Raw genomic sequence first — 12,673 nt, forward strand, 5'->3', positions numbered from 1 at the left:
AGGACAGTTTCTCTTTCCTAAGGATAGACCAACTTGTGGACTCCACTACTGAACATGAACTCTTGAGTTTCATGGATGCATACTCAGGGTACAACTAGATACCCATGTTCCGACCTGATGAGGAATCCACATCGTTCATCACAGACAAAGGATTGTATTACTATAAGGCGATGCCCTTCGATTTGAAAAATGCCAAGCTACATATCAGAGGCTGGTCAACATGATGTTTGCCAAATTCATTGGCAAAATCATGAAAGTCTACGTGGACGACATGCTTGTTAAAAGCCTCCAGGTGAAAGAACACGTAAGTCATTTCGACCAGACTTTTCAAATTTTTAGAAAGTATAAAATGAAATTGAACCCTCTTAAGTACACCTTTAGGGTAGCTTCGAGTCAATTTTTTGGGATATATTGTGAACCAAAGATGGACTGAGGTGAATCCGAAAAAGATAAGGGCCTTACTAGAAATTAGGCCACCTCAAAAGCCAAAAGAGGTCTAAAGCCTCAATGGTCGAATAGCCACACTCAGTCGCTTCATCTCCAGGGCCACTGAAAAGAGTCTATCCTTCTTCAAAGTCTTGAAGTAAGGAAAGAAGTTTCAATGGATAGATGAGTGCGAGGAAGTCTTCCAAGCACTGAAAAAGCACTTAGAAGAGGCACCCCTACTATCCAAACCTGAACCAAGAGAACTACTACTGCTGTACTTAGTGGTCTCAGATGAGGCTGTCAGCGGAGTCCTTGTCAGAGAGGAAAACACACATCAATTACTGGTGTACTATATTAGTAAATCACTACTCCCAACAGAGACACGCTACCCAGAAATGGAAAATCTTGTACTCTCCATTGTCACAGCATCAAAAAAATTGAGGTCGTACTTTCAGGCCCATTCAATTGAAGTTCTCACCAACTTCCCATTAAAATAAGTGTTGTAGAGAACAGATGCTTCAGGCCGTTTGCTAAAATGGGCAATCGAGCTCAGCGAATTCGACTTACTGTTTCGACCCCCGAAATGCCATCAAGGGCTAGGCCTTCGCAGATTTTGTGGCTGAGTTTGCCAAAACTCCAGAGATGGAGGCGACAATGGAACCAGTCAAGCCCCCAACATGGAACCTATTTGTGGATGGATCGTCAAGGAGGGACTGGCTCCGAAGCAGGAGTCATTTTGGAAAGTCCAGAGGGCCATCAGCTAAACTACGCAGTCAGGTTCTGACAATGCTGCGGAATATGAGGCCCTCTTAGCAGGCCTTAGACTAGCGAAAAAAATGCAAGTCAAAATGCTCCTAGCAAATAGCGACTCGCGGCTTGTGGTAAGGCAAGTCAACGGAAAGTTTGCAGTCAAAGACAGTGGCATGGCTGCGTATCTGAAATTGGTTCTGAACCTAGTCCCTTACTTCGAGAGATTCAAATTGATTCAAGTCTAACGCCTCGAAAATACACATGCAGATGCCCTGTCCAAGCTGGCCAGCAACAGGGATTCGGAGCTACTAAAAATTGTCACAATTGAGCGCCTATCGAAGCCCTCCATCTCTGGAGATGAAGATGTACTATGGATTGAAGGCACCCCATTTTCGATGCAACCCATCGTAGCCTATCTCAAATATCAATCACTGCCAGCCTCGAAAAACGAGACGAAGTAATTGAGAAGGAGGGTTGCTCACTTCTTTCTCCAAGATGATGTGCTTTACAAAAGGGGCTTCGCCTCGCCACTTCTTCGATGCATGGGAGGGGAAGAAGCTATGTATATACTTAGGGAAATCCATGAGGGAGTCTGCGATAACTACTCCGGAGGAACGGCTTTGGCACATAAAGTACTTCGACATGACTACTTCTGGCCGACCCTGAAAATTGACTCTTGCCAATTTGTTCAAAAATGTGACAAGTGCCAATGCTTCTCAAACATTCAAAAGCAGCCTTCTCAAAGCCTCTCTGCGGTCACCAGCCCATGGCCATTGGTTAAGTGGAACATCGACTTTATTGGCCTACTCTCAAAAGGAAGAGGACGCGTAACTTTTGCCATTGTTGCCATTGACTACTTCACCAAGTGGGTTGAGACTGAACCTCTGGCCAAGATCACCGAGGTGAATACTACAAAATTCGTATGAAAAGACATCATCATTTGCAGGTTCGGCATTCTCCACTCTTTAGTGTCTGACAACGGAAGATAGTTCGACAACAAGAAGATGCAAGACTTGTATGATGAGCTGGGGATAAGGAAGGATTTCTCAACACCTCATCACCCCCAAGTAAATGGACAAGTTGAGGTAGTAAACAAAACTATCAAACATACCCTGAAAAGGAAGCTTGACGACTAAAAAAGTGTATGGGTCGATGAGCTTCCTCGTGTCCTCTGGGCCATTTGAACAACTAGCTAAACTGCAATAGGAGAAATACCCTTCTCCATGACTTACAGATCCGAAACTATGAATTCGGTCGAGGTGGGAGTCCCCTCTCATTGTCGGATACATTTCAATGAAATTGGCAACAACAAAGCTTGATTGTACGAACTTCACCTCCTTGAAGAAAGAAGAGATTCCTCCATAATAAAATTGGCTAAGTATCAAAGAAAGATTACCCCCATATTACAACTCCAAGGTCAGAAACCGAACTCTTCGCCTGAGGGACCTCGTTCTCAGAAAGGTCTTCTAATCATCGAAGCCAACTAGGTCTGGAGTGTTTTGGACTGAACTAGGAAAGTCCTTATCGCATCCGCAAGGAGCCCCGACCTGATACTTATAAAATCGAAGACATATCAGGGAAAGTGTTGCCTCATCAGTAAAACATTGAACACTTGAGGAAGTACTATCAGTGATAAGTATATGTTCTGATCCAATCTCCATATTGTTAGTAATAAGTGTATGTTCTGATCCGATCTCTATTTTGTTCACAGTCCATTGTAACATTCTTATTTTATTAAGTGCTGAAATTGCCTTAGCCAAAGATAATGTTGTAAGTTCTAAGTTATGATACCCTAGTTCTCCATTATGTTCTATGGGTTAATCAATTGGTGCCTCAGTTTTTCAGTATTTTATATGGGTCAATTCTTTTGTCATTGATTGGTTATTGTTAGTAAGTGATGCTTAATATTTACTTAAGTGTTCGTTACTCATCAAGATACAAACAGTTCAACATAAAAGTAAAGAAAAAAAGCAACAACACTTGGAAAAATTTTAATTTCATTAACATCAAAGTAAATTACAAGAGGTGGGCCGAAGCCATTACAAAATATTCCTATTCTACTGGAGGGGCATCTTCAGCTCCAGCCTCCGGTTCAACCTCTTAGGAGGCTTCAGTAGCTTCCTCGACGGCCCTGTTAGGTCAACCTCCAGTAGGCCCATCGAACTTCGATTCCAAGGAAGTTAGATCCAGAGTTGGGTAGACCTCCCTTAGGCGATCCAACATTGCCTACGCATTCCACGAGACCTAGAAGTTAGCGAAGTCGTCATACAGTAGGTGTTCTTCTAAGTGATCGATAAAGTTATGCACTGCTGACTCCCCCGCCACCTTCACCTCGACCTTCAGAGATTCGATCTCCTTAGCTTAGGCCTCTGCTTGTTGCCTCAACTCGACCTTCTCTTTGTTGGAGGCCTCTAGAGCCTCAGTGGTGAGCCGATGGTGTTCATTGGCATGATCGACTCTCCTTGTCATAGCAGCCACCTAGCACTCCACTTCATAGAACTCCTTCTTCAGCCTTTCTATCTCCTCATTGGCTCTGACCAGCCGACCCTTCGCCTCTTACCTCGCCTTCTCTGCCTTGGAGGCCTTTGCTTGGATAGCCTGCACTGCATCCCTATAGTGTATCGCCTCCTCTAGACGCTTGGTTAGGTCTTCCCTCTTGGCATTGAGTCCGTCACCAAACCCTCAAGCTGGACACTTGGGCTAAGAGCCTGAGCGATGCATGCACTATGAGCCGCAACAAGGTCTTCTATGGTACAGGACGTGGTGTGGTCCCTCCACTCTTCAGTCCAGTATTTGTGGTGGACCATTGCCATTACAGCTGTCTTTGGAGGCAGGGCTTCCAGCACCTTCTTTAAATCCACCTTCTTCAGCAGAAAGTGGGGCTTCAGTCGGGGCAGCCTCAAATCGGGGAGTAGTTTTCTCCCGAATGGCCACCCCAGTAGGTATTGTGGTCTGCCTCAAAGCTGGCGGGGGTTTCGCCACGGTTGGCCCTTTCAAAGAGCCAACAGCTTTCTTACCCTTCCTCAACAAGTTTGCCTCAGGGTCTTCTATTTCCTTCTCCTTTGCCGGTGGCTGAAGCCTCTTGCTTGTAGTCAACAATTCCTCAGTCTGCTTCTTATAGGTAGAGGAGGAGGTCTTCAAGGCCCTTGCCTCGACCATCATTTTTTGGATGGTCTTAAAATCAGGCCCCAAGGGCCTCTTCTTGTTGAAATTATCCACAGAGAAATGAAAAAATTAGTACAAGTATACAGATTTCGAAAACCCACTACAATAAAGTCACTTCAAATACTCACTTTGGGAGGCCATTAGATCGTGCGTAACGAAGTGTATATTCTTTTTAATCAGCTTGTGATAAGATCTCCTCTTCGGTGGGAGCTAATAGACGATGCAAATTATGTCAAAGTGCTCAGTGGATATCTCACACCGAGAAAGAGTGCCTGTAAAAAACAAACAAAGGTCAGGAACCGAACTGAAGGTCAAAACAAATTTAAACACAAGGCATCAACACTCACTAAGCGATGAATATTTAGTTAGGACTGTGAGAGGCGCTAGGGGGTCCTCCTCCATTGTGTCCCACCTTTCGGATGCCCAGTACCACGATGTCTTCCAGTCCTTTATTGAACTCGGCAGGTCTAGGACGAATTGAGTATGGGCCCCCAGGAGGTTAGTAATAACACCCCTCAGTCTTGTCCCCCTCGGGCGTCACTTTGGGGATGTACGGGGTCTGGAAGACTAAAAAGGACAACTTCACCCCAAGAGACGCCTCCTTCCTTAACATCCAGGAGTACACCATCTGGGTCCAAGAGTTCGGGTTTAATTGGGTCAGAGCTAACCCATATGACTTAAGGGCGTATCGGAAGAAACGATGGATAGGTAGCCTAAGACCAGCCCTGAAAAGCGCCTCACTCACAGCCACACGCCCGGCCTAGGGTAACAGGCTCGTTCATCAGGCTCCAACAATATAAGATCTATGTTATCAGGGATCTTATATTCCGCCCTAAGTCTATCCAGGTCGATCTCTTTCAACTTTGATGGATAGTCAAAAGCCTCCCAATGTTTTGATGTGACTACCGGGCTATCAGGCCTTCGCTAAATGTTCTCCTCCCCTAATATAGCCTCGGCTACTTCATTGGACATCGCCAAAATAGGCTCATCCATCCGAACTATACCCAGTTCCCTCCCCGAAGCGTTACCTAGTTCCCTCCCTGAAGCGTCACTACCCTTAGAAGCCATTTTCAGAATTGAAAAAATGTGAAAAAATAGTGAGATACTTACTGAAACGAACGGATTAGGGTTTTCTACGATCGAAAAAGAAGAAATGGCCCTTTGAAACTCATCGAAAATTGGAAATATCGCTGGATAACGCTTGAAGATTACCGAAAATTGCAGAGAATTTTGAGAGCAAAAAGAGTCTGATTTCACAAGAGTGAAAACCTCTCAAAACGCTCAAGTCCCCCTTTTATAGAACACTCCAAATGATCTCTACCATTGAATTCAAATGCTATCGATCTAGACCGTCTATTGCAACAAATCTAGGTCGTTGAAATGAAACACCAGATTTGATCTACGCCCAAAATCTAGCTGTGACCCTCACGCATACAAAAAACGCGTCACCTCGATCCCCATTAGCCATCTACAATAAGTAGTCGTAGCAGCCTTTTTTGGAAATGGGCAACGCATCCAATTGTCGTCTTGGAAATACGCGACAGCTGTCAAATCGTCTAATGTTAGAAATGGGCGCGTCAGATCGAGCTCCTCAACTTTATAAAGTTTAGACGCACCTAACGCAGAGTCCCCTATGGGTCATCGTTCGCTAGCTGCGTTTCCTCCTAAACTTTATAAAGCTTTAGTCATCTCCCAACGCGTCGTCCCTTGTGGGTCAATGCACCGGTGGCAGATGAGCTCCTTACTCAGCTTTACAAAGTTTAGGGGCACCTGACGCGTAGTCCCATGTGGATCATTGCCTCGGTTGCTGTGTTCTCTCCTAAGCTTTACAAAGCTTGGCCATCTCCCAATGCGTCGTCCCTTGTGGGTGAACACACCGATGGCAGATAAGCTCTTCTCTCAACTTTACAAAGTTTAGATGCACCCGACGCGGAGTCCCCTGTGGGTCATTGCCTCGATCGCTGCGTTCCCTTTTAATCTTTACAAAGTTTTAACCATCTCCCCACGCGTCGTCCCCTATGGGTCAGCTCCTCAGTGGCAGATAAGTTCCTCCCCCAATAGAATCACAATTCATAGGCCTCGGTCGAACACTAAAAGCTTGTCACGAAACAACGAATGATCAACTGAGAGGACGTCCTACCCACATTGCCTCGGTTATCACTAAGCCTCAGCCAACATGTGTTTGGCACATCTACTCACTTCGCCCTTTTACATCAACGCTTTATCAGAATCCACAGTCCCTACTCTAAGGCGGACATACACAATCGGGAAAACAAGTCCACCCATGATATGAATATTTATGCCTGAACTTAGGAGACCACTGTCACGCCCCTAACTTAACCACTTCGGAACATCAAGCACACCACTCCCCGAAGTGCCACGTGTCCATCCAAAGTGGTTTTGAAGTGACGCCAACTTCTGACGACCTTCAACTTGACGCATTGCGAGGCGCAAAATAGATCCATTAAAAAAATCGAAGTGCCCCCTGACGTCGAAGCGTTAGGCACTCCGAGGTGCTCCCTTAACAGATCCTTCCATCGCCACTTTCAGAAAGATATCTGTGTTAGGATCCTCTCTACCTCCAATGATTAATTGATGAAATGTCTCCATAGGTCTAGTTGATGTGACATATCAACTTTATGTCAACTCAACTCAAAGGAATTAATTGTCCGTCCATCCACTCTAGACGTGGTTAATTGACGCCTATGAGCGCATGCCTCACATCGTTAGATGCATACGCGTGTTCCATATCTAACAATGCTCTACGTCTATAAATATCCAAGGTTTGACAAGAGACAAAGGTAATGAAACTCTCACAACTTAGCTCTCCATACTAAAAAATATAGCCCCCGTTTGGCCCTCATTAAATTCTATTCCATTATATTCATTTTTTCTCTTTTTTTTTTTCAATCACACAATCTTTCATAAAATAATATTACACGTAAATCGATGATTTTTCTTTCTTTTTCAATCACTCATTTTTCAAAAAAACACTACTCTACCCATTTTTATTTCTATAAAATGGGGGCCAAAAGGGGGCATATATTATCCTCCTCACTCTCTTGCATAACTTGAACACTATTCCGATCACCAAACACTGACTTGACCGTCGGAGTGTATGAAGCCGCTGTCATCCCCATTGGTTCCGGTCGTGTGCTTCTGATCGTGCGTTATTGTGCGTAGAGAGGATTACATGGAGTTACTATCGATTGACTACGTGAACGGTTCAATTCGCGAGGTCAACAAATAAAATGTATAATTAAGCCCTTGTTTGAGCCCCCATTCTTGTCAAAAAAATTCATTTTTGAATATTGTATTGATAGAATATGCGTGGTTAAAAAATAAAAATAAAAATTGAATTTGCGTTTAATATTATTTTAATGAAAAATGTGATTTTGAAATGATGTCAAATCACTGTTGAAGAATATATTTTGATAAAAAAAATAGGGTTCAAACAAGGGCTAAAAGAGGTAATTAGCACGTAACATCCTTATCTTTCACTATTATCGTGAAGAATGTCATTACCTTTCATTTTTTGACATTTTCATATTTATTTCCACATTTCGTTACATAAAATATCATTTTATTCATTTTATCAATTAAAAACTATAAAATGATGAATATGCCATTTTATTTATTTATTTCTTTTTTTTGGAAAAAGGGAAAAAGAAAGAACTAATCATAATCATAGTTCCATTTTTTTTAAGTGTAAATTTGTCTCAAATAAATTAATAAATGGGTAACTAGCACATCATATCCCTACTTTTTACTATTATTGTGAAAAACATCCATGACTTTCATTTTTTGATATTTTCACCCTTAATTACATCTTTGATTGGGCAACCATCATTTCTATCCATTTTCATTTAATTTCTCAATAAAAGCTATAAAATGACGGATATATCCTCCTAATTGAATAAAAAAATGAAAAAACTAATTGTAGCCATAATCATAAATTTTTTTAAAAAAAAAATTGCAAACAAGTTCCAAATAAATTATTAAAAATTAAGAAAATTAAAAAAGTACAAACAAATTCCAAATAAATTATTAAAAATAATTTTTATTTAAATATTAGGGTATGTTCGTCATTCACAACTTTTATTAATAATGATTTGTGCAATTAAATGTGTAACAAAGGGTAAAAATGTCAAAAAAAATAAAAGGTATGAATATTTTTCACAATGATAGTGAAAGGTGGAGATATTCTGTGTTAATTACCCTTTTAATAATTTATTTACACTCATTTGCATTTTTTTTAAAAAAAATTGAGATATATTGCAATTAGTTCTTTCTTTTCTTTTTTATTTAAATAGAAAAGTATATTCATCGTTTCATGGCTTTTAATTGAGAAAATTGGCGAAAAGGAACTCTGTACAATAAAATTAAAAAAAATAAAATGTAAAGACGTTTTCCACAATAATAATGAAAAGTAAGGACGTTATGTGCTAACCACCCAAATTAAAAAGTAGAGAAAAAATGTAAATTTATATGCAAATTATTTTGTTATTTAAATGTATACTGAAAATAAGTACGAGAGTGAATTTTGTTTTAAAGGAAGACAATCAACGACTAAGTACTTTAATAATATACTTAAGTTTACTATATAATCAAATAATCAACTAACTTCAAAATAATGTTACGTGAGGTTGTACGTATAGGATGTAATCTTGAAATTACTTTTAAAACACCCTCAACTCATCTACTTCTGACCAAATGGGTTACTTAACTCTTATTTGATAATTATTATTTGTATAAAATAGAGTTTTGATTAGTGACTTTTGAAAAATGTGTTTTTGGAATTATGTGTGTAATATTTTATTGTGTGTGGATATATAGATAAAATTGGATGTCTAGAAAAAATTTGAAACAATGATCGTCAAACATGAGCTTATCAGATACACAAAATTATGAGACCTAATCGACAATTATGTTGGGTTAAAAGTAAAGTTAACATTTTAGGGGTTAATTTTATTGGAGGTCGCCCAACTTTAATCGAAGTCTCAATTGGGCATACAACTTCAAAATAAATTAATAAAATCATCTATCTTTAATTTTATTTCAGAACTAACCACTCTGTTAGATATAGTTAATGCAGTTAGCGGATGAACTATTTTCACTCGTGTAAGAATAAGATCTTGTTTGATTCTTATTCTTTAAAAACTCTTATTTTTTCAAAATCATTTTTAATCACACGTTCTTCCAGTAAAATAATTTTACATTTAAATTCAAAAAAAATTCCCCACCTTTTAATCACATTTTCTCCAAAATTCATTATTACAAAATCTATTCTTCCAAATCCTAAATAATCTAAGAAGTTGCCAATTTTCAACCATTCAAGGTTTGTCAAAATATGGAGGTTTTGTCCAAGCAATCAAAGCCTATTAACAACATAAGTAGAAGTTCTTGTCAAAGCAATCAAAGCCTATTACCAACTTAAGTGGAAGTTTTGTCAACCGAAATTTGGTTAATGTGCAAGCAAAAACATGGTCCAAATGGGTTAAATTGCCAGCTAAGTTAGTTATACATTTAAAAGCTTTAATGTTTCAATGAAATGGATGCCGTATATTGTAGATGATAAAACCTAATCCAACTATTTCGTGAATCAATTCCCACCCAGCATATTAAGTTCAAAGGGAAAATATAAGTACACAAGCATGTTTGGGTGATACTTACCTTTTCACTCTCATACTTGAGATCTTATAAGCATGAAAGGAGTCACTCTAAACTCGCGAAATCAGGAAATTGATGAAATAGCATTGAAATTGATCATACAACAATTTTCTTTTCTTTCTATTTTTTAAAAAGGGATCATAGGATTTCACCCTCCCAACTTCTTGCAAATGTGAAGAAGCACTTTTGACAAAATTTTAATGTTAACATTAATGAGAATCTTGCTTGTTAAATGTTGGGCTGCCTCAGTATTTACTTGGGCTGTATTACTCTCCATATCGAGTTTGAGGCCCATTTCATTAAAACATGTTCTCATGCTACATGCCTTTTACTTCTATTAAGTGGGTTGTGATCTGTTGTATACGTGGCTTATTCTTGACCTTGGATTGAAACCGATTGATATGAATAGATACATATACTTAGCACTCGTTCTCTCTCTCTCTCTCTCTCTCTCTCTCTTCAGTGAGTGGGTATAGTTGAACGATTTTTTCTCTTCGTGTGGGTTAGGGTTTTCTCTGAAAATCTGTAACTAGGATCTATGTGTTGTAATCTCTATTCTTTTAGTAAAAATGAGGGTTGATCAATATGATCTTTGAGAGCTCTTTGAGTGTTGGTTACTAATTTGTAATAGAGAGGCTAGAAAGAACTTTTGGAGAAATCCTCTTCATACATTTCTGTATTATTTCTCGGGTGGGATTAATAGATCTAGAGCAATATCTCTTGGCAGATGCTCAACGGATGATTAGGTCTTATGGACTTAATATCCAGACCCTTTTAGGGCAAAAACAATTATAGTGTTCTTGTGCCCTTTTCAATTATTGCATTTAAGTACCGTATAATTTCTCTATAAATTGGTTTTGAATCATTCTAGGACCAACATTGCCAATACAAATATGAATAAGCCTATGGTTAATCTTTTTCCAATTGTTCATGTTTCCACTATGCTTTAGTACTTTGGGTTTATTTGAGGCTCATTTTATGAGAATTGATTTTGTAAACGTACAAAAATAGGGCAATGAAAGAAGTTCCAGAATACCAACAAAAATAGAAAACCATGAAATTCCTCAAGGGACTCAATCAAACTATTTGCGGGCAAATTTTGCTGTTCTCCAGTGATAAGTGTAATTTGTGCACTTATTTAGTTCACATCATTAAACTTTTATATTGTCAAATTAGTAATTTCTACTTTAACTTTGTTTAATTTTCTTTTATTTTTAGTGATGGACTCGTTGGAAGCAATTAGAGAGAAAGAAGAACAAAAATGGGATAAAAATGCAATTTTGGGATCAAACTCCACGTGATTGAAACTGAAGGATTAAGTTGCATTAATTATGAGAAAGTGAGGCCTTGGAAGATAAGTTGCAACTAATTGGGCCTCAATTAAATGGAAGGTGGAAAAGACAATTGGGCCTTGGATTGGAGGAAAAAAAAAATAAAAAATAGGGCTGCCACAATATATGGAGATATTCCACGCGCAGCTGGGAGTTTTCTGGGGAATTACAAGCCAACTAGAAAAAGGGTTGGAATTGGTTTTGGAGTGAAGGAGGGCGGCTGCATTGGAATTCTAGGAACACAGTAAAAAGTGGGCTGCTCTGGAAGAGCTGGAGATGGATATACACAGACAACACACGCATATTGAGGCCAGCATCTGGAAGATTGAAGGAAAATAAAAGTCGGAAATTGGGAAAACATTGCAGCTGAAAATAAGAAGAAAGAGAAGGTTGTCGGTTTAATTATCTATAGAGACATACAGCAGTTGGCAGCTGGAATTTAAAAAAGACACACATTGAAAAGGCTACTTTGGGGAGTTTATGCATATATATAGCACAGGCTATCTGGGGGAAAGTGACAATAAATTGAATAAAAGTTGGGTTTGCTTTGGAGGTCAAGCATTGAGGCTTAATTGAGAATATATAAATGGTGGCTAACAATTGGAGTGCCTTTTTGGGAGCCAAACATTGTGCCTGGGAATTGATTTTATATACAAAGAGACATTAGTGGCTGCAAGGGGGAAATTAAACACGGCAACTGGCCAAAGTGATATATATATACACGCTTGGCCTTTGCAAATTAATCACGTTCCGTCGATTTTCGGTGAAGTCTTTCCACTTTTATGTCTTTAATTTCAGTATTATATTAGGCTAATTCTTCTCGTGTATTGGATGTATTATAAAAATGTTTGATTCTTAATTTTTAATTCAAGACCTTGTGTTTTTATCTTAATTCTTGCGGTGTGATTCCATTAATATGCCTATTTACATTGTTTTAATGTTTGTGCACCATTAGAATAATAAGTAGCTTATTCGTAGTGTTGGAAAACTCACGATAGATAGAAACACTATTATTGAGACACACGAGCAATAAATATTGAGAATAATATTTATGGCGCGTAAGATCATGTGTGATAATTCTAAATGTCAATGCATATTTGCCATATGAATTCGAATTAGGAATAAGATCGTCTTGTGGTAACTATAGGTTTATTATATTTTGGGAAAGAATAATAAATAATATTGGAATTATCAATCGTCACAATTGCATGAATTGAAATAATTATTACCGACTGAGAATTATAACTAAAAAAAGATCGGTGGCGTCGAAAATCCATTACGTTCACACATTTAATTTTTAAACCAACTTTCATTGATTTCATAAGTTTTAG

This window comes from Olea europaea, chromosome 8, assembly GCF_002742605.1.
Source record: "Olea europaea var. sylvestris chromosome 8, O_europaea_v1, whole genome shotgun sequence".
NCBI lineage: Eukaryota > Viridiplantae > Streptophyta > Magnoliopsida > Lamiales > Oleaceae > Olea > Olea europaea.